A 21614-nucleotide genomic window follows, 5' to 3' on the forward strand; every position below is an offset into this window, starting at 1 on the left:
GCTGTCCACCGGAGGTGGTCATGTTGCCTGGTGGTTAAGAGCTCTGTCCTGGGGGCACTGCCTGGGTCTGTGTCCTGGCTGGGCCGAGTACAGGCCAGGGACCTTGGACGAGTTCTTCACTTCTTTGTGTTTCTGATTTTCATCTGAACAATTGGGATGATTACAACTTGTTCAAGCCTCATTAAAGACAGATATTTTTTGAGCGGTCCACAGTCCGTTACGTGGGGAGAGTGCCGACCCCGCTGCCGGCCCTAGGGAGGTTCTGGGAATCCCAGGAGAGCGGACTGCATTTGACACAGAGCAGGAGAGGTGACTGCCCTGCCGATCTCTCCCCTCCCTTCCCCCTCCCATCCCCCCACCCCATGGCATGCCTCTTCTAAGTCTTGGCATAAACTCTCTGGCTCGTTGAAATGCGGCTTCGTTTCAGCATGGCCACGCCTGCGTTACAGAGGAGGACAAGGACGCAGAGATGGGAAGACACTTGCCCAGTGGTCCCAGCAAAGATTTGGCAGAGCCAGAATCAGACTCAGGCAGCATGGCCCTCATCCACGTGCTTAACCACTAGACAGTCCCGCCTCTTGGCGTGTGGGGAGAAACAGGCTTACACCCGTATGGTGGTTGTCACCTGATCGTGCTGGGACAGAGGCATGCCTGGGGGATGGGGTCTGTTCATCCTTCGGCTAATGCAGGTCTAGATCCCCCGTCTCCGCCTCTGTGGTGTTAGGAGGAGCCAGCAAGCCCTCAGAAAGGGCTGTCCCTCCCCCGACCCTGCGCAGCAAACCCCCCCCCAAGTCTGGTCAGAGGCAGGAGGCCCCTGGAGCAAGGGGGGAGGGAGGGCTGGGAGGCCACGGAGGAGGAGTGGGGGCAGGGCACAGACCCATCTGTTTGGAATTAGGCATTGAACACAGTTGGCCAGCAATCGGCTCTATTAGGCCAGAAAGCAGTGTGGAAACAGCCTGCCAAATGTCTAAGTGCAGCCAACTCTCCTCCTGAGATTCCATCCTGGTCTCTTTGCTCTAACGCCCGTTTGCCCGGCACCTTGTCTACGCTGGACGGGGGACCTCCAGTTCGCAGATGAAACCTGCGTCTCCTGGGGCCTAACGGGCAAGGCCCACAGCCGCCGAGCGACCCTCTGACGCGGATCTGATCCCAGGCTTTTGGATGCTAGTGCGTGGTTCCTGGGCCAGCTGTGCTGTGGGTTAGAGTACCTCCGGGTCAGATCAGGAGGCCTGAGTCCCATTTCCTGCTCCGTCCCTGACCAGCTGTGTGGCCTCGGGCAAGTGGGATGACCTCTCTGAGCCGGACCTTCAGCTCTGACCTATAACATGTGACATCGTGTAACGTCCCCACCAGGAGGGCATGAGGAGGTGCAACCACAGTGAGCCTGGGCCACAGTGTTCAAAGTCCGGGAAGGACCTGTCTACATTCCTGAGGGGCAGCGCCACCTCCCACAGACTTTCCAGCTGGGGAGCATGGGGGTCCGGGACAATCTTTCCAAGCCCTCATTCCTGGGCGCCATTTGTATTTTTTTTTTTTTTTTTAATTTGGAAAATTTTGCTGGGTCTGTGCGGTCACACGTCCCTTACCTTCTGTTCCTGTTGGTCTTCTTTACTGCTCCCTACTTTTCCTTCTTTACTTTGGGCCTAAGGCTCTGGAAATGAAATCCCAAATCCTGGGAGGCTTTCTCCTTAAATACAGCCCTTGGGAGCTTGCTAGGTCAAGGTTCTGGGGAGATGCCAGCCCCGCATTGGGATGCGAGAGAAGGTTTTAAAGGTGCCATTATTTGTTGAGGGTTTTTTGGTTTTGGTCGCCGTATTTTACAACCACGAAAGCAGCCATGACCACTGAAGAAAATCCTGAAAATAGAGAAAAGTATAATGGCCTGGAGGGAAACAAAGCAAAACAAAACAAAACAAAACAAAACAAAACTGTCCCAGAAAGTACTGATTTTAGCATTTTAGAGTATTTCCTTTCTCTCCATTTTCGGTTCCTTTCTTGTTAAGACTATAATTCTGATTCTGGTATTGTTTCTTTTGTTTGTTTTTTTTTCCAATTTAACAGTACAGCAGATATTTCCCCATGTTATTTTAAATTCTTCGTGAGCATTATTAATGATGGAGACTTCTCCGTCAGAGGACGGGTACTTGAACATACCACGCTGCTCTTCATGCTCTCCTTCAGGTGGGGCACGCTGGAGCCCTCTGGCATTTCACTATTAAAAATAACATGGTCATAAATCTCTTTGGGCACAAAACCGCACATCAGGCCATTTCCTGGAGCAGAGATTCCTGGAGGAAATTACAGAGTGGAAGCCAGAACAGTCTGAGGCCTTCGATGCCCCACATGAACGTCCTTTTGTTCTGGACAGAAGGCTGTGGTCTTGCCCAGCAGGCAAGAGCAAGGCCACCTCCTCTGCGGGGGAGGGGGGGCTCTCGTGATGCCCATAAGTGAGGTCAGAATCCAAGGGAAGGCTCGGGAAGGCTCCAGGTGGGGCCAGGCTCAAGCTCTTTTCTCGAAGCAGCTCTGGGAGTCATGGTGGTCCAGGTTAAGTTCCGCCCGAAGCTGGGACGACTGGTAGTGGTTGGAAAGCAGAAGTATCAGGACACGGAAGGTTCTGTGATGCTGCCGTAGACTATGCACGAAAAGGCACGCACCCCCAAGCTGCGGGCTCCTTCTGGGCCCTACTCTTCACTCTTCGTCGCTGGTCTCTGCACCTCTGACCGATCACGCGTTTGCTTCTTTGTTGAGTCTCTGGAACACCGCGGATCTAAGCTGCTTCATCCACTTGGCTCGCTGCTGGCCTCCTCCCGCCCGGTGCCTTACCTGGTGCACAGCAGGTGTGCACTCCGTATGTATGGAATGAATGAACGGTGAGTGGGGGCGAACGTAAAGACCTCTGGCAGGCCCCAAAGCACAAGTGTTGGAAGTAACAATCCTTGCCTGCATGCCTTTCTCGAGTTCTTCTTCTGGGCCTGGCATCCGGTCCCGGACACCTCCTGGGCCATCCTACAAGGGATGCAGGATGTTATCAGCCTGTTTCCTGACTCCTGCCGCCTTAACATTATAACAGAAACATTTTCCTCATTTTATAAAAAAAAAAATTTCTATGAACCATGATTTTTCTTCCTCTCACACATGGAAGAACATTCTGGAATGCACTTCATACTCTCCTTCATACGTTGGAAGGCTCTGGCGTTCACCTTGGAGGAGGATTGCTGGGGCATAGAGCCTACCTCTGCGTCGCTTGCCCCAATACTGCCGGTGGCTTCTTGTATGGCTGACGAGTCTACCTTCCCTTTAGCCCGGCATGAGGTTCTGTGTTTACACGTACCCCGGACACTTGGCATCACAGAGCCTGCTAATTTGTGCCAGGCTCATCGGTGTCAAGTGATGCCTCCTCCTGTCTGCGTGTGCGTTTCTTGAATTGCTAAGGAGGCCCCGGACTTCTGTGCCTGCCCTGCCCTCAGCCCAGCCGCACCCCCACCCCAAGCTCACTCGCTCTTCTGTTTGTCCTTCAAGAGAAGTGTAGACATTTGCCCCTTCAGCAGGCTCTGGTCCCAGGCCTCTCCTTTCTGCTCCCCGCGCTGCCCTTCCAGAAGAGCAGGATAAAGTCGTGTGTACAAATCCAGTTCTGGAGTCTCACATCACTGGGATCAAAGTCTGCTCCAGCACTCTACGGGCTGTGCAACCTCCACCAAGGGCCTTAACCTCTCTGAGCCTTAGAGTCCTCCCTTGCAAACCAAGTATGAAAAATGGCACCTCCTGGGAGAGTTTTCTTGAGAATTAGGGGAGATTGTTTACGGGCAGTGTTTCGCCCGTCATATGGCTGAGTGCCTGGTAGCTGTGGGGTCCCAGAGCCCTTGTAATCCTGCATTGTCATTACCTGTTTATTTTCCTGGCCTCCTCAGCTTGGGAGGACTCCGGGGCGGGGGGAGGGCTCCTTTTGCCGCATCTTAAATTTTTCAGCTCCCAGCGTGCTGGGCCAACAGCAAGACGGTAATGATGGGTTGATCTAGATGCCATTTTAAAGTCCCTTCCAACCCTGAAATTCTATGATCAGGAAATGGAAAAAGCCCTCCTTCCTAAGGTCTCTCAATGGGGCTTGATTACAGGCTGCAGGTCATTATAGAGGCCGCAGCGGCGGCCGGAGCTCTGCGTGGCCCAATGGCTGCTTGGTACGCTCAGGAGCTATCCTCTTTCCGCTGACCAGGGGATGGGAATCCTGGCAAAGGCAGGGCCTCAGCCTTCAGACCCACGAGAGACAGCCCTCTGCTCCCTACCCCAAGGGATGGCAGGGCGGCCTCTGTGGCGTGTGAATATCAGGAACGTCACGGAAAGCGAGAGCAGAGGGGGTCTTTAGAATATCCAGTCCAGGGGTCACAGTCTCCTGGGTCCACAGGGGCCGTGTGGAGAGTACAGATGGATAAAGCGGCCTGGTCAGCAATAGGGAGTAGTGGGGTCTGTGACAGACCGGCAGACTGACCAGGTTCTGACCAAAGGAGATGGCTGTTGCTTAGCCCAGGGGGAATGTGAGCCTCGGGCTCCTGCATCTTCTCTTCCTTTTAGCAAAGGAGGTCCAGATTTTTATGTGAAGTTTTCTGATTTTTACAAGTGTTAGCAGGGGGGCGCCTGGGTGGCTCAGTTGGTTAAGCGTCTGCCTTCAGCTCAGGTCGTGATCCCAGGATCCTGGGATCGAGCCCCACATCGGGCTCCCTGCTCAGCGGAGAGCCTGCTTCTCCCTCTCCCTCTGCCTGCCTCTCGGCCTACCTGTACTCTCTATCTCTCTGTCAAATAAATAAATAAAATATTTTAAAAAAAAAAGTGTTAGCAGGACGCCTGGGTGGCTCAGTGGGCTAAGCGTCTGCCTTCGGCTCAGGTCATGATCCCAGGGTCTGGGGATCAAGTCCTGCATCGGGCTCCTTGCTCAGCGGGGAGCCTTCTTCTCCCTCTGCCTGCCACTCCCCCTGCTTGTGTTCTCTCTCTCTTTCTCTCTCTGACAAATAAATAAAATATTTAAAAAGATAAAAGTGTTCACTAATTCAGAGTTTTGTCAATTGCTGTATGGCCCAGACAAAACAGGCCCATGAGACAGCAGTTTCAACACCCTCTGATTTAACACCAGATTTGACAGAGTGGGAAACTGATGCTCAGAATTTGGGAACTTGCCAAGGTCCCCCAAGGGGTGGTGACCCAAGGGATATAAAACACAGTCCTTTGTGGCTTAGTGTAGGCGCATTTTCCACCACCCTGAGGGGCCCCTCGGTGCTACCTTTCTCTGAGGCAGGAACTGAAGCCCAGAGAGGGATAGGGCCTTTCTCTAAGTCACACAGCTTTGCAATGGCAGAGTCCAGAGGAGGGCTGGGGCTTCTGAGCCCTCCTGCATGGGACTACCCAGCCACTGTGCTGCCAGAAACGACCCTGGAATGGTTCCAGCAAAAGCCTGGCCAGGAGCTTGGCACAGGGCACATTCTGAGTGGCAGCCAGTCAACAGGAAGCGGCTGGCCCACCTGTGGGCAGTCATGGCGAGGTCCTGCTGTGGCCTGGAGAGCAGTTTGTGGGCAGTCTGTAGGCTCCCGGAGCTACTGATCTCAGCCCGACAGTGCAGAGAACGCCTTTGGCCTCTTTCTGAAGGGTCCCACCAACTGTGTGCCTGGAGTCTGATTGAAGGACGTGTCTTTACCCTTGAACCGGCATTCTTAAAGAGTCTGCCTGTGGGGGAGTGGGGGATGTTTATTCTCCTTTGTGGCCAGCCTCGTGGCCTAGGAAAATGAACCTGGGCTTGTAATTATGAGAGTTGTGAGCAGTTCCAGTTCATGATGTCCTAGCCGTGACACTGGCTGGCCATTATAGTAATTGTTGCCCTGCTGACCTCACAGAGCTATTTATTGTGAGAGTGTAGTCTGGCAGATGGATCCAGATTGCCAAAGAAAATGCTAGAGAAATGGAAATTATTTTCGGCCTTAAATTCCTCTTGAACTGGAGCAGGAATAATAGGAGTCAGAGCATTCAGCAGGTGCAAAGGCCCTGAGGCAAGAATGAGCTTGGAGAATTCAAGAACAGGTATGGAGTTAGTAGGATTGGAACTGAGAGGACAAGGGAGAATGTGGGAGATAAAGCAGAAAGAGGTGGCCCATGGACAGGCAGGAGCAGGGTGCAGTTTCTAGAGGGAGGGCCAGCTGGCTGGTGGCATCTCATGGGAGGGTGCTGCCCCCCAAGATGGTGGGGAGGCGCTCACCCCTCTGAGGCACACCTTTCTACTGGGTCCTGCCTGGCAGGAGAACAGAGAAGTCCAGAAATGGAGAAGACAGTAGGGTGGGGGAGGGGGATCACCCTGAAAGACATTGAGGAAAAGGGGGTGGATCATCTGGGCTGTGAAGTGGGAGTAGGGTTTAGCTGGATGGCGAGAGGTAGATAGATTTCCCAGGTAGGGCTTGGTATTAGCTACGGAGCCAGTATGGAAATGAGCAGGCTTGCTTCCCTCTCTGGGAAAGCTGCCGTGAGATGCCGGAGTGAGGACAAAGCCTAGAGAGCCCTGGATTGGAAAGGTCAAGAACCCGGAGGACCTCGGGGGTCTTAACAGGCACACCCATGTCATATCTGGACTCCACGTGTCCACCTGTGCCCCGAGAATGCAGGACCCCCCCATTCCTTCTAGCCTCACTTATTTGCTCCGAAGTCACAGCCCCAGGAGGGTATCTCGCTGCCTGAGAACGCAGAAGTCTGAGGAGCCTCCTGGGACCCCTCCACTCCTGCTGTGGGGAGGCAGCCTGTGTAGTGACGGTCCCACAGAGCAGGCGCGCAAGGGAGAGAGGGGACTCGCGGGAAGGAGCCTGGGCACTTGCTAGAAGGAAGAAGGGCAGCCACAGGTGGCCCCTTCTTTCCTGACCCCAGGCCATTTGCTTCCCTTCCACAGCATGGAAGGCGCATCCGCTCTGTGCGCCATGCTGGCAACACGAGAGAGAGCCAGTCAGTGTATGTGGCTCTGGGGCACTCTGAGCTTCCCGGTGACCCTGAAACCACAGCAAAACACACCCGTTCTCCGTTGCCTGGGAGCATGCTGTACCCGACGGGAGACAGGCAGAAGAAGAATGAACTAGGGGTTGGCCAGTCCCGTGGATCATTCTTGAATCCTTGAGATTCCCGTAGGTAAGAAATGACATCTCCTTGTTGTGTGTATCACTTCGATTATTAGTGACCTGGAACCACTCTTTATAGCTAATTGGTCACTTGCATTTCTTCTCCATTGATCTGCCTTTTTTGTCCTTTCCCCATTTTTAGAAATTGTGTGCGTATCCTTATTTTGTAAGCGCTCTTTATATATTATGAATATTAGCCAGGTGCCTGGCAGGCTGCAAATAGGCTTCTTGGTTCACCTTTATTTTTCACAGTTGCTCAGGGCGTTTGATCCCGTAGCAGGTACCAGACACCTTTTTCTTTAGAGGGTCAGGTCGTAGCTATTTTCGGCTTTGCGAGCCACAGCCTTTCTGTCACAGCTCCTCGCCTGTCGTCACAGCACAAAAGCCACCCCAGGCACTATGGAAATAAATGTGCACAACTCTGTTCCAATAAAACTTTATTTACAAAGACGGGGCCAGACTCCAGTTTACAGCTCCTGCCTTAGGGAGGTTTGCATTTCTAATGTGTTCCATCTTTTCCTTTATGTAAATATGGAATTTTATGCTCAACAGAGGACTTTCCCACTCCAAGATAAAATGGGGCGGGGGGAGCTAGAATAAGAAAAAAATACTCAAAAGTAGTGTGAGCCAAATGCCCCATGAGTGATTAATTCCATCAGTTGGTTCTAGACAGAGCATCCTGGACGTGCCGACACGGCTCTGCACCTTGGCCAGTCCCGAGTCCCCTGCAGGGAGAGGCACAGGACTGGGTCAGGGCCAGCGGCATCGGGACCCCGAGCACGGTGGCCCAGAGTGGAGGATGGCACTCCAGAGGGGTCTCCTCTGCCCCGTGCCCTCCTCTCTGACCTTTGCTCTCACCACTGACCTTGAAAAGTGTGTTCTCAGGGGACACTTGAGAGACCTGTTCAGTCAACTAGCTAGTCCTAGGCAGCCCCAATGGGACCCCAAGTGAGAACCCCCAACTTCCACAGAAGCAGCCAGTCCCCTTTGCCCCCTCTCCTCCTCCCAGATCTGGGCCCTTCTGTGGACTGGGTTGTCAGCCTGATGTTAAAGGATCGCATGTGAATTTTATACCAAGCCAGAGGAGACTGATTCCTCTAGCCTTTACTTCCGATCTCGCAGTTATTTTTTTACACCCAGTGCTGCACGTAGGATACAGCTTGTCTGTCAAAAATTTTAATTAAAAACTCATAAACCCCACCTGGTGTTGCAAAGAGCAAACGGGGAGATGTATTTACTTCCCTGGATTTGCGGGGTCCAGTGGCTTTTCTCCTCCTTCCCTCCCTGCTTACCTCCCACCCCCTTGGCTTGCTTAGCCTCAGGGCCCCCTGCAGACCCCAGGCTTGGGGTTGAGTCTCTGAGGACACTCACAGACAGATCCTTCACCTTTCTGCACCTCAGTGGGCACTCCTTAAGAATTTAAGTGATCATGTGGAACTCTGTAGGTCTGTGGCCAAGGGGAAGGGAGATTAACTAAGGTCATGTATCACTGCTGGCGTCAGTCCCAGAGCCTGGCAATCTGGATTCAGGCACTGACTTTGCCACCTGCTGGCCGCGTGACCTTGGACCAGTGACTTCCCCTCTCTGTGCTTGCCTAATGTGCAGGGCCGCTAGGCCCCGAATGCTAGGTTGTTCGGAAGATGAAATGGCTTAATCCACATCAAGTGTTTGTAACAGTGCACGTGGGAGTAGTTAGTAAGTGGCAGGTGTTGTATGTGATGTGCTGGGCACATAGTAGCTGATCACTAAAGACAGTCGCCCTTCTGTGGTATCAGGTGTGCCGGAATGTTTCCACCATCTTCATCTTCGCCGCCTCCCCAGGGATTTCAGATCCCCTGCCTGTCTACCTCCTCATACACCTGGATAGCCTTGCTTCTCTGTCCTTAGCAGGCTTCGGCTTGATGAGAATTTCCAAACCATGTTTGCTGATCTTTTAAAACCCCTGAGATGAGTATTTACTGCCAAAATGGGCAAGTGTGTCAGAAGGATTTAATTCGGGCACGGGATAATAATGCTGGAGACCGAAGGAGGGAGAACGGCAAGGGTTTCCTTCCTTTGCCCTCTGAGGCCATGAGCCACGAGCACCTCTGTTGATCACTTAAAATCCTATTTGAAAAGGTTACTGGTTATTATGGAAGAATTGCACGGCGTAAGGACTCAGGAAGAAAGAACTGGAGGCTGGCCTCCTCAGACTCCTCCTCCATCCCCAGACTTCCCTCATGAGGGGTTTCACCCTGCATCCCCAAGCTGCTCCCAGCCACAGTGACCGCCCCTGGGCAGAGGAGGAACCCCCCTCCCGGGCCCAGGCACGCGATGCTGTCAGTGGTGATGAGACCAGGCTCCTGTGCCCCGTGTGCCGAGTCCGTGAGCTGCCTTCACTCCACTCTGTCAAGGTTACTGGTGTGCCCATTTTCCAGAGGAGGAGACTGAGGCTTCTGACGCTCTCAGCACTGGTTTCAGGTTGCCTGGCAAGCAAGTGGCAAAAGGTACAGCTAGCTGCCTTCTGAGAGCCTCGGGCCCCTCCCAAAGTCCACCCTCTGCCTCAGCTCATCTCCGATGACTTCCAGCCGGTCTTCCCCACGCCTCCTGCAGCCGTGTCTCATTTGATGTGGGATGAAATGAAGGATGATGAAATATTTATTGGCCTCGTGTCTGATGGGCGCCTTCCCAGGAAAGCCCGGAGAAGCAGTTTGGAACGTGGAGCTGGTGCTCAAAATTGCTCAAAAGGCTACTAACTGGTTTATTCACGAGTCTTCATCTCTGGTATTGAAAATGCGATGTGAGAGGTGGTCTTGGCCTGGGAGCTCCAGTGGGAATGGGTGAGTCTCCTGGTTTCCCAAGGACGGAGCCAACCCAGAGGAAGAGACTGGAAAAGGGAATTCAGAGGAGTCACCTTTGCCCATTTGTTGGCTGACAGGTCCCTGCACTCCCGGGCTGACATGATCAGGTCCTGTGTCGCTGTCTGACCTCGTCTCGTAGAATCACCCCTTCTGCTGGGCACATTCACACTGCACCAGCCCCCGCACTGAGGACGGCTGGCTTGTTTCTGCCCTGTGATCTCGCTCTGCCTCTCCCCTCTGCCTGAACTCTGCTTCCCTCACCCCTGCCTTTGCACGGCCGACTCATTCGGAGGCTCGGCGGGTGAGCGTTCACTCCAGGGCCACCTCCCTGTCGTCCATGGTCTCGCTGGCTGCTTTTGTTTTCTGCAGAAGTGTTCGCCATGCTCTGCTGTTTGATTTGATGCATGAGCTTCAAGAGGAGAGGGGCTTTGTCTTGTTCACTGTTGTATCACCCATATCCAAAACAGGGCCTGGCACATTCTGGGCCCCGAGGAGTCCTTGCTAAATGACCGATGGCTCCTGGTTGCTCATTATATAAAGCCAAGGGCTTGGACCAGGTGGTTGCGGAAGAGATTCCTTGCTCTTGACAAGGTCTGTGCACTTGAGAGCATTTCACTCCTGAGGCTTTCTCTTACTGGCAGTCACTGCTCGGACCAGCCTCATGCAGGGATCTCAGTTCCTTGCTAGCAGAGCCTGAGGCAAGCATTCGGTGTGCGTGGATTACTAAGGAGGTGCTCCAGGAGAAGGCGAGGTGAGGGAGACAGGGGAGGGCAGGGAGAGGAGAGAAGCCAAGCAGGGACGTGCCTCCAGCTGCAGTCAATCCTCAGCTGACTCCATGGGAACCCTGAGCACAAAGTGTGCCCACGACAGGTTTGGCTCCAACACGGAGGCAAACGATGCCAGCATCGTGTAATCACAGGCACCTCAGTCATTCCGGGGGCTGCCCAGGGTGAAGGGGGCCAGGCTGTGGGCTCCTCCCAGGCAAGGCGGCTCCTGTCTAGCCGGGACAGTCCTCTGGAGCCAACAGCCACAGCAGCTGAGGGGGAATGGCCATTCAGGCTGGGTGCCAACAGCATCTCTGCTCTACAGGGACCTGGAGCCTTCCAAGTAGCCTGACCCCAGCTAGGCAAATGAAAACCTGAAACCTGCCTTTCCAGGTGAAGGGAGTCCGGAGGTCACTGGGAGTAATCTGCTACCTAAGGAAAGCCCAGCAGCTCTTGGTTACCATCGCCTGCCCCTTGGCGCCACTCAGGTTTCTTGCTCATCCTCCAGGCCAGCCTTTCTCTCCAGAGAGGAAAAAAGGAATGGAGTTTCTTTCCTTAGTGTCCCTACTGTGTGCCAGAAACTGTTCTGAGAGTTTTGCACGTGGTACCTCACTTAACCCTCTCAGTAACTCATCCGGGTGAGTCTTACAATGCCAGTGTCTGCAAGGCATAAGCCCTGGCTCTCGAGGTCCGACGCCTTGCCCAGGGCCTCACAGCTCAGAGGTGGTAGTGGGAGAATCTCGCCCATGTCCTCTGTGCCAAAGCCTGTGATCTGCCTTCTCCCCACACTGCCTCGGTGAGCTTGGGTAGGGCGAGAAGAGGCATCCCTCTGCCCACAATCTTCCAAGGCTCCCACTTGCGTTTGTGGTAAGGCCAAACCTCTGGGCCTGGCTTCCTACGCCCCTCTGTGTTTTGCCACCTTCCTTCCTGTTCCGTCGTATCCCTCGTGTTGCCCGCTGCCACCCTCCCTGTGGTGTGAAGGGGCAACTGGCATTTGCTCAATGCCTCAAAATGTTAGCTCTTGTTTGGGGAGCCCTCCCCATAGGCCCAGGCTAGGTATATTTTGTAGGGGTTATTTTTTGGAATCCTCCCAAGAACCCACAAGATCAGCCCTGTTTTTCTGGTCTTAGAGATGAGGAAGAGGAACTCAGGTGACGTAGCTTGCTCACATTCTCATGGCCAGCAAGTGGTAGGAGGAAGGATTGAGCCCCACACCCTGAGCTCTTATCTACTAGACCAGGGATCGCCGAGAGAACTTTCCCAGGCATGGGAATGATCCATAGCCGTACTGTTTAGTCTAGTAGCCACCAACCACCTAAAGCCAGGAAGTGCTAGAAATTTGGTTAATACACCTGAGGAACTATATTTTACGTTATACTTAATTTTAATTAAAAGTCGCCACATGTGACCAGTGGCCGTGCAGAACTGTGAAAATCTTGAGGTGTTACTCTGCTGCCTAAGACATCAGCCTGATGGCAGATACGGGCAGAAGACATGAGTTTCCTGGATCAGAGACAAAGGACTTTATCACTCCCAGCACAGCTGGGCAGCCTGAGCTTCATGTTTGCGGCATTTCAACTTGCTCCCCAAGTCCTGTGGCTTTGCTTCACAGCTAAGGGACCGTGATCTTTTATAATGGCCCACAAGCAGACCTCCCAGCTTTTCCCCCTGGAGGGAGACATTATGATACTGGATGGTAAGCAGATCTGAGTTCTGCTCCAGAGAGACCCACGACCTCTACCTTCCGTTCTCTATACATCTTGGAGTTGGCCTCAGTTTCCCCCATTTTTCAGATGAATAAACTGAAGCTCACTTCAGTTACGCTCCCTGAAAGTTGAAATTGTGGACTGTTCTATCTGTTACTCGTTGTCAGCTCTGCCCCTACCCTGCAAAATAAAAACGAAAACAAAAACTTGAGACCTTTGTCCTCCTTGCTCCCTTTCAAAACTTTACCCTACAAGATTCTGGAATTCCTTTTCTCTTTGGCCTTGTCATGTTCTTCCCATCTTTCTAGAGCCAGGGCCAGGGTTGCCTCCTCCCTGAAGCCCTCCCTGTCCAGCACAGTCTGTTTCTTCTCTAAAAGAGAGCATCCAATCTCATACTCCTGAGTGGCAGCTCTGGACAGCAGAGTCTTACCTTCCTGTGCTAAATTTCCTTGCACAGTGCCTGTTGAAAGCCTTGGGGAAAACAAACCAGCAAACAGAGACACCCCCCCCACAAAAAAAACAAAAACAAAAACAAAAAACAAAAAACAAATCTAGCAACCACCAACTCCTGCTTTATGCCCTGAACAGTATTCACAGCAGATTACCCCACTGCCTACTCCAGGAGCCAGGGTGTATGAAGAGGACTGAGTTTCCCAGAAAGAGAAGGGGGAATTTTGAAATGACTTAAAGAAAAGCTTGTTGAATTGTGGAGTTTTGGTAAATCCACCCACGAGGATAGAGAAACTTGACATTTGTCTTCTGAGCCAGTGCAAAGAATGAGTCGCATTTCTTCCTAAATGAGCAGGAGGCAGTGGAATGATGCCTGAGCTGGTCTCAGGAGATCAAGGTTCTAGTCCAAGTTCTGATGCTAACCAGCTGTATGACCGTGGGGAAGACACTCCCCTTTCTGGGCCTCAGTTTCTCCTCTAAGAAGTGGGACAGGAATGGGAGAAGAGGAACCAGCCCCTCAAAGTACCTTCTTCCCACCCTTCTTTTCAATTTGTGCTTCCACACTCTGGGCCTAGGAGAGCCCATCTTCCCCTTCATAAGAACCAAGGGCCTCCCTCCTCCCCCCTCATCCTGCTTCCTGCTGCCTCCCTGAGCAGGACCAGCCTCTGGCCCTCCTCCTGTAGAACATGGACCTCCACACTGGCTGGCCGAGGGAGCACTAGCTGTAAGATGGGCTGAAAAAGGAGCACTTGATTTGAACCCAGGTATGTTTCTTCAGCTTTAACGCATCACGCCGTCATCCTACGTGGCAATCGTGGTCATAGTGGGCCTTTACTGTGTTAGGCACTGTGCTGAGAAATTCATATCATCTCCTGCAGAATCCTTGCAAGAACCCCAGGATGCAGGTGCTATTATTACCCCAATTTTGCAGATGAATAAACTGAGGCCCAGAGAAGTGAAAGCCACAGAGCTGGTGAAGGACAGAGCCTGTTCTGGAAGTCCGATCTCATGAGCACCTACTCCATTCTTACAAATGGAATGTGGGTTGGTTGGAGATAGAAAAATTATAGAATGAGCCCTATATGTGTCCACTCTGCTGCATAACAAATAATCCCCAAGTCTCAGTGACTTACAACAAATGTATATTTCTTGTTCGTATTACAAGAAGACTGTGGGTCAACTGCAGGCCAGCAATGTGCCTTGAGTTATCTCTAAGGCCTGGGCTAAAGGTAGTCATTTTTTAGGGCATGCCACAATCATGCCAGAGCTGAAAAATCCACATAAAAAACCCTCACATAATCAAATTTAAATCTTCTGCTTTGAGATGGTACACATCATACCTCTTCACATCCCACTGGCCAAAGCAAGAGACAGGGCCAAACCCAACATCAATGGAGTGGGGAGGTATAGCCTTCTCACGGTGACAGGGAGGGGGCAGGGAGGGGGCAAATAAATATTTGCATAAGACAGTCGGCCATCAGCTTTTGGGCTCTGCAGCCAGATGCATAAGTTTGACCACCTGGCTCTACCACTTAGTAGTTGTGTGACCTTCAGGAAGGTACATCTCCTCCTGATGCCCCAGCTTCTTCATCTGCAAAATGGGGATGGTTATTACAGCCCTGCGTGAGTCTCCTGGGGCTGCCATCCCAGAGTTCTACAACTGGGTGACTTAAACAACAGAAGCTTATTTTCTCCCAGTTCTGGAGGCTGGAAGACCAAGATCAAGTTGCTGTCCAAGTCAGTGTCTCTTGAGACTTCTCTTCCTGGCTAGCAGACAGTTACTTTCCCACTGCGTCCTCACTGGCCTTTCTTGTGTGGGTGCACTGTGAGTGCTCTTCGGTGTCTCTTCCTTTTCTTACAAGGCTACCCGTCTGTGGGCTTAGGGTCCCACCCTTATGACCTCATCTAACCTCAGTTACCTCCGCATGGGCCCTGTCTCCAAATACAGTCACATGGGGGGGTGGGTAGAGCTTCACAAGGAAGCACTGAATAGAACCTAGGTTGCTCTTAGTGCTTGGTTGTTGCTTGTCCCCCATTATACTGATTGTGTATTTCCCCATAGTGGTGAATCCTCATTCCATTTATCTTTATGTCCTTGGCACCTATCCCTTGGTACAGACCAGGTGCTCAGAAAATACTTCTTGGAATCCTACAGGGAAGCGGGAGGCCGTTACTGGGAGCCACCCAGGTTTGGGGAACCCTGGGTGTTGCTAACCTGCTGTGACTTGAGGCACATCATTGTCTTGTGCCAACCAGGATCCAACACATCAAGGCAAGTGTTTTGCAAATGGCAAGATTTCGTTCTTTTTATGGCCAAGGAGTATTCCATTGTGTATATATACCACATCTTCTTTCTCTATTCTTTTATTGATGGACACTTGGGGTGCTTCCATGATTTGGCTATTGTAAATAATGCTGCACAGAGTGATGTAGAGAATTGTTGAATCACTACATCGTACATCTGAAACTAATATAACACTGTATGGTAACTACACTGGAATTTTTTTTTTTTTTTTTAAAGAAAAAGGCCAAAGGTTGGGCCAGCAAAATCTAAGCAGATTTCATTTTCTCAGGGCCTTTGATGCCTACACCAAGGCAACTGGGCAACGTTCAGAACCAAAATTGACTCCAAGAGATTCTTTTTACAAAGATGCTTTTGTAAACTCCAAAGTGGTAGTATTTCGGCAAACCCCCTCCCACAGGTACTGTCTCCCACCAATAAAGCACCATAATGACCCCGCATGACAGTGCTGGGTGTGGATGGGCATCAGGAGAACTCACTCTTACTGCCTTGTGTCCAGGAAAGTTTCTGGGTCTTGCTCATGAGTCTGGGTATTCATCTTGAGTAGCCACTCAGAGACAGAATCACCAGGCTCAGAGCCACCTCTTGGGATTCAGTGGTAACACTCCAACCTCCATGTTTGTTTCTTCTTCCCAATTCACATCTGGCTTTGCTTAGGAAGAGCTGTGTCTGAGGGTGTTTGTTTAGCAGAGGGATCCACCAGCTAAGGAGAAAAAGATCACAGGACATAGGGACAGCCCGCCTTTCGAAGTTCTCTGCCTGATGTGGTTCAACTCAGCTCAGCTTAACGGTGTCAGGGTGGATGGCACCATGTGCAAGTTCTCGGCTTCCTCCCAGCTCACTGCTAATTAATTATTGGCATGATGAATAATTCAGTGCATTTTGACTCTCAAAGGCTCAATTTCCTCATCTGGGAAATGGGAGCAAAATGACACTTTCCATAAGATGTGTCGCATCTGGCCCAGAGTAGATGATCATGACGGTGATGGTGATGGTGTGTGATGATGATGATGGTGATGATGATGATGATGATAGTGATGATGATGATGGTGAGGATGGTGATGATGATGATGTTGATGATAGAGATGACGATGATGATAGTGATGGTGGTGGTGATGATGATGGTGATGAAGATGATGATGTTGATGGAGATGATGATGATGGTGATGGTGGTGGTGATGATGATGGTGATGATGATGGAAATGATGATGATAATGATGGAGATGATGGTGATGATGATGATGATGGTGAGGATGGTGATGATGATGATGTTGATGATAGAGATGACGCTGATGATGGTGATGGTGGTGGTGATGATGATGGTGATGATGATGGAAATGATGATGATAATGATGGAGATGATGGTGATGATGATGGTGATGGTGATGATGGCAGCTTAGCCCTTAGAGAGCACTTACTACCAGCCAGGCATGCCTTAAACACTTCATATGTGTTGACCTTATTAATCTTCTCAGCAACCCAGGAGCTAGGCACTATCCTTCTCCCCACTTTACAGATGAGGAAACTGAGGCACAGTGGAGTAAGTGGCTCACCGAAGGATGCACAGCCAGGAGTGACAGGCTGGTGGTCCCCCAGCCACTGGCTCGATGGGTGAGGCTCACCAGTGTTACTTACGCAGGGCTGCGTTCCCTTCAGTGTTCCCCAGCATGCGGTGGGAGAGAGGGTGTCCGCAACACATGTTGCTTATTCTGGAAAGTAACTACTTTTACTTAAACTGTTTTATAGTTCTTAAAAATTTCTCCTTTCATGTTGTGTCCATGGAGAGTCAGAGGCAGGCCAGCCCATCCTGGGCACCGACTCCCTCCTGCTGGCCGGGCGGCCGCTATGTACTATTAACATCCATGGGCTTCTGGGTCATCCATTATTGATGTGCAGAGGTCAGCGAGCTCAGGTCCACGGACGCAGGTGCGCTCAGGTGAGAGGGAGAGAAAGAAGCCCAGGTGGTCTTGACTATTCAGAAAGTGCTTTTCTTGCTTGCCTTGGCAGCACACATACTAAAATTGGAACGCTACAGAAAGTTCTCTTCAACCCCACTCCCAGAGGGAAAGCATTTTGCGTGCCTCACAGGTGACAAGAGCCAAGACAGCATGCGGCTGAAGCTGCTGCAAGCTGGGGGTTATTATTCATCCCACGGGCAGAGTGGGTATTTTCATCCGTCCTTATTACTGTTTAGGAAGGGCCCTCCCCCCACTCGGCATCTAGGAAAAAAAGGCTAAAACACCTCCCCACTTCTCAGATTCAAGTAACTTCTCCCTTTGCAAAATGCCCAGCTGTCTGATTCCTGCCAATTAGCATATTCTAGAATCAGACCTTCCCCCACCGCCATGTGATCTGGGACTCGCCACTAGTCCCGTTGCAGATGCACCTGAAAATCCTCTGTCCTCTGTCATCCGGGCAGAATGGCTTCCAGCCCCTCTCTGCTGCTCGCCGCTCCTGTGGCCCCACCAGGCCACTCTGCCTGAGCCTCAGTTTCCTCCCCGGTCTGCCGGGAGGCTGGAACTGCCTCAGGGACTGCCGGGAGTGGCGGGTGCGGAGCAGCTAACCCTGCCAGGTGCATGAGAGATGGCCGAATGAGCGCACACCACCTGCCCCGGTCCTCCATCTAGGGCAGGAAGTGGTCTCAGAGATCAGGCAGTACAGGGCTCTCACTTCTCCGCTCAGAGCACAGTCTTGCACTCGTTGTCCTGACTCGGACCCTGCGCACTGAAGGTGACTTGTTCTCTCCCCTCACCAGGGGCCTGCCGGGGCTTGGCCATCAAAAGAGCACTTCATGCCTACTCTGTGCGTGTGAGCTGAGCACGTTGCCGGCACTCTCTGGAGAGATTGTCATGCCTTCTCCCTGCAGTGAGTCTGAGTATTTTTTTCTGTTTTTCAGATGAAGAAACGGAGTCTCAGAGAGGTTAAGGAATTCCCCCGAGGTCGCACAGCGGGTAAGTGACAGATCTGGGATTCGAATCCCGCTCTCTGTGACTCCAGAACCCGTGTTCTCAATTGCTTGCTCTCTCTGCCTTAAACTGTTGAAATGGTTGTCCCCCCGCCACACATGTGGGGGAGACCTCTGCTTTCCCTTCCTGGAGGTGGCTGATCTGCTCGGTCAGGGACAAAGAGGCCCCCAAGACAAGGTGACCCGGTTTTTGTATCTCTCGCTGTTTCTCCTGGGGTACCCAGAACACAGTAGGCTCTCCAGACAGACAGGATGTTTCGAAGGCAGAGTGCTTTCGTACCCCAAGCAGTTGGGCAGTGCTCGGGGAATGAGAGGTTCCTCTCATCATTGGAAAGTTCTGGTTAACCGAGTGTGTTCCCTTTTTGCTACGTTCAAATGCATCAACAGGTCACCAACAAATACAGCACGAGAGATGCATTCTGCGCTGATTATAAAGCATGTCTCACGTCCCACGTGCAGACTGTAGCGGTAGATTATTTCGACCGTGGATGTGTCTTTGTGATTCAGAAAGTAGGACGCTTGACTTCGTGGTGAGAAGGAGGGCAGGGCGGGTGGCAGAGGTGGGGTCCGGCCTGGGGCCGACACCCACTGGGGCCCCCAGCACCCTCCTCCCACATGCCGTTAGGGGCCTGCCAGAGCCTAACCCTCTCCCTCAGCCTTTTCTGCATCGTCCCGGTGGCTCTGACCTGTTTTCTCCTGGTCCTGCTGCTTCTCACGTTCCCTCCCTCCCGTCACGAGGGGCACCTGTCTCCACGTCCTCATCCTTAAAACCCACTCGTTTGTTTTCAGAAGTTTCCTAGAACCTGAGAACGAACAAGACCCATTTAGTAACATGACTGCAGATGAACTGCCTGATTTGGTCTCCTGAATCCTCAGAGAACACTCTGGACTGGGGGTAAAGGGGGTGTGACTTTGATTTGCAAACCAGCGTCAGGGGTGGTGAGACCCAGCAGCTGGGCTGGGAGTTCCCACCCCCACCTCACCCGGAAACGCTGTTTAAGTGGCTAGTTTCTGCTTGGGGGAGATTCCAGTTTAAAGAAAATTGGAAAACCACTAGCTAACAAATGTCCCCTTCCTGAAGTCTGGAAAGCTGGTTCTAGGCCTGGCTCTTACACATCACACTGTGTGAATTTTAAAAAATTCTTAATTTAATTTAATTTAATTTAATTTAATTTAATTTAATTTAATTTATTATTTTGCCAAGTGCTTTCCCTTTGGAAGTCACTTCGAGGCTCCAAGCTCTCTGGGAACCAGGCCTGGGGGCCCCCCAGCAGAGCCAGGTGTCCCTGTCCCATGCTGCGTGCCCCACATCCTGCCTCACCCACAGAGGACCGACCCCAGGAAGCAGGACTCAGGCTTGTATGCCACCACCCTCGGCAACTGCACAGATGCACAGTGTGGTTTTGTAATATTTTTGGTTTTGTTGTTTTTGCAAAAGCCAAAGGAAGTCCATAGGCTGAGCTCTGCCTTCCCTTCCTGGGGGTGGCTGATCTGCTCGGTCAGGGACAAAGAGGCCCCCAAGACAAGGTCCCAGGTTGAGAGGGCACCTGCCCTGAGCTGGACGCTGCCCTGGGCCATCCGTGGGCAGGACTGCTTTGAGGTTGTCACTGTCACCATCCCATTTCCCATATGAGGACACTGAGGCACAGAAATGACCAAGGACCGCCCCCCCTTCTCCCATTACACACAAACCCAGATGAACCTCTGCTTCCTGAGCTCTGAGCACTTTTCACCCTGCCTCCAGCCTGTACACATTGTGGAGAGCCCACTGTTGTCCTCTGCATGGGGGACCCAGCAGGCAGGGACACAGGTGATGTTCCTGCCCTCCTGGTATAGGGAGACAGGCACACAAAGAAGGAATTCTGTATACAGTGAAGTGTCATTTTGTGATTAAGTCTGTGATGGAAAATGCAGCTGAGCAAGCGGACAGTGACAGCGATGCTATTTTAGGTTGATCAGGGAAGGCCCCTCCAAGGAGGGCATTTGGGCAGAACCATGAATATAGACAGGGAGCAAACCATGTGGATTCTAGCGTAAGAATGTTCTAGGCAGGAGGAACAGCGTGTGCAAAGGCCCTAGGGCCAACACAGCTACCAGTCTCTATTGTTTCCTCCATCTGCCACCCTCCATGTGTCTGCGGGGGTGAGGCAGGGGGTTGTGGCGTGTAGCGAGAAAAGTCAAACAGAACTGAATGGGGCAGAAGGAAGGTGTATATCTAATAGGAAACAACTTGTCTTGTTCCTTAATCCTCTTTGTACCGTCAACTCTTGGGTGACACTTGAAATAGTTCCATAGTTCCAATAGTGCCTTGCTTTGTATTTTTTTCTCAAACCGTATGTTTGAACCAGGACTCTGATCCACTACTTCAGGCTTGTCCTTCTAAGCAGGGCAGGAGCCTGGATTCCAAAACTACAGAAATAGAGCAAGAAATTGTGCTGGGGCTGTACCACTGACCTCGAACTGACCTCGGGAGAGGGAAGTCCAGCAAGCAGAACTTGGGGTGGGGGTGGGGCTGGGGGAGGGGCAGAGGCAGACACATCTGTGTCCCGGCAGGGCCGGTAGTGGGCTGTGATCTCGGACAGACTCGTCCTGCCTGGGGGTCACTTCTTCTGCCATCTGTGTGGACATTGACACCTGTCTGGGGCCTGCTGGAGCAGCTCATGGACCAGGTGTGCTGGAAGGGACATGTTTGGAGAGTTAGGGACCCCAGGTTTTAGTCTTGGGGCCAACACAGACTCATGTACAACCTTGGGCAAGTCGTGTCCCCTCCCTGAGCCCTGGTTTCCCTACCTGGAAAAGGAAGCAGAGAGGTATGGTCCTCCCTACATTCCTCTGTGATCCTGAAATGCCGCAAGCCTTTGCCTCTGAGGCAGGAGGCAGCCAGGCAATGAGACCGAGCCTTCCAGCAGCTCTCCTTTGATTAGGTAGGCCTGGGGCTCTCAGCAGAGGGATGCCCAATGCTGAGGGCATGACCTTGGCGATCCTGCCTCAGGCATTCAGTTAAGAGCTTCAGGCAGTCCTCACCTCTCCCTGATCTGGGCTCTGTGGCTGTGGAACCAGAAATTCATTTCCAGGAGCAGAGAAATGTCTCTCTTTCCTTGGGGCCCAGAAGGACTTATTAAGTGTTCAATTAACTGAATCTCATTCAGCCAGAAAAAGAATAATTAGAAAGCAGTTCTGCCTGGTTACTGGCCTGTGAACCCCTTGAAAGTTTCCCAAAAGGAATTCTCAAAAACGCATAAGACAGCCCAGCCCTTCCTGCTGGTAAGGAGCAGGTAATCTGCGGGTCGACCAGCAAGCCTGTCGCGAGTCAGCATCGTTGGCTCATCCCTCTGTCCGTCTACCCATTAAGCAGGCCCCCATGTGGGTACAGTACCAGAGACCTTGAACAAAATGAGACACGGTCTGTGCTCTCAGTGGCAGGTTAGGCTCAGCCTGATCAGCTTCTTCG

At 52.0% G+C, this 21614-nt stretch overlaps 1 protein-coding gene across 9 annotated transcripts in view; it reads left to right on the forward strand.

The window, feature by feature from the left end:
* ST3GAL1 (ST3 beta-galactoside alpha-2,3-sialyltransferase 1) overlaps positions 1-21614 on the forward strand; it is a 91734-nt gene that overhangs the window by 33824 nt on the left and 36296 nt on the right. For 6 of the 9 annotated variants that reach the window (XM_045895839.3, XM_064587847.1, XM_064587848.1 and 3 more), the window contains exon 3: positions 18095-18149. The gene's annotated coding sequence lies outside the window, so the exon portion shown is untranslated. Of the gene's footprint in view, positions 1-6913; positions 7147-18094; positions 18150-21614 lie in introns of all 9 variants that reach the window. The other 3 variants (XM_045895838.3, XM_064587852.1, XM_045895840.3) reach the window with 1 other exon arrangement.

This window comes from Mirounga angustirostris, unplaced genomic scaffold (genome assembly GCF_029215605.1).
Source record: "Mirounga angustirostris isolate CCGP_5_RB_7025 unplaced genomic scaffold, mMirAng1.0.hap1 SCAF_4, whole genome shotgun sequence".
In the NCBI taxonomy this organism is placed as follows: Eukaryota; Metazoa; Chordata; class Mammalia; order Carnivora; family Phocidae; genus Mirounga; species Mirounga angustirostris.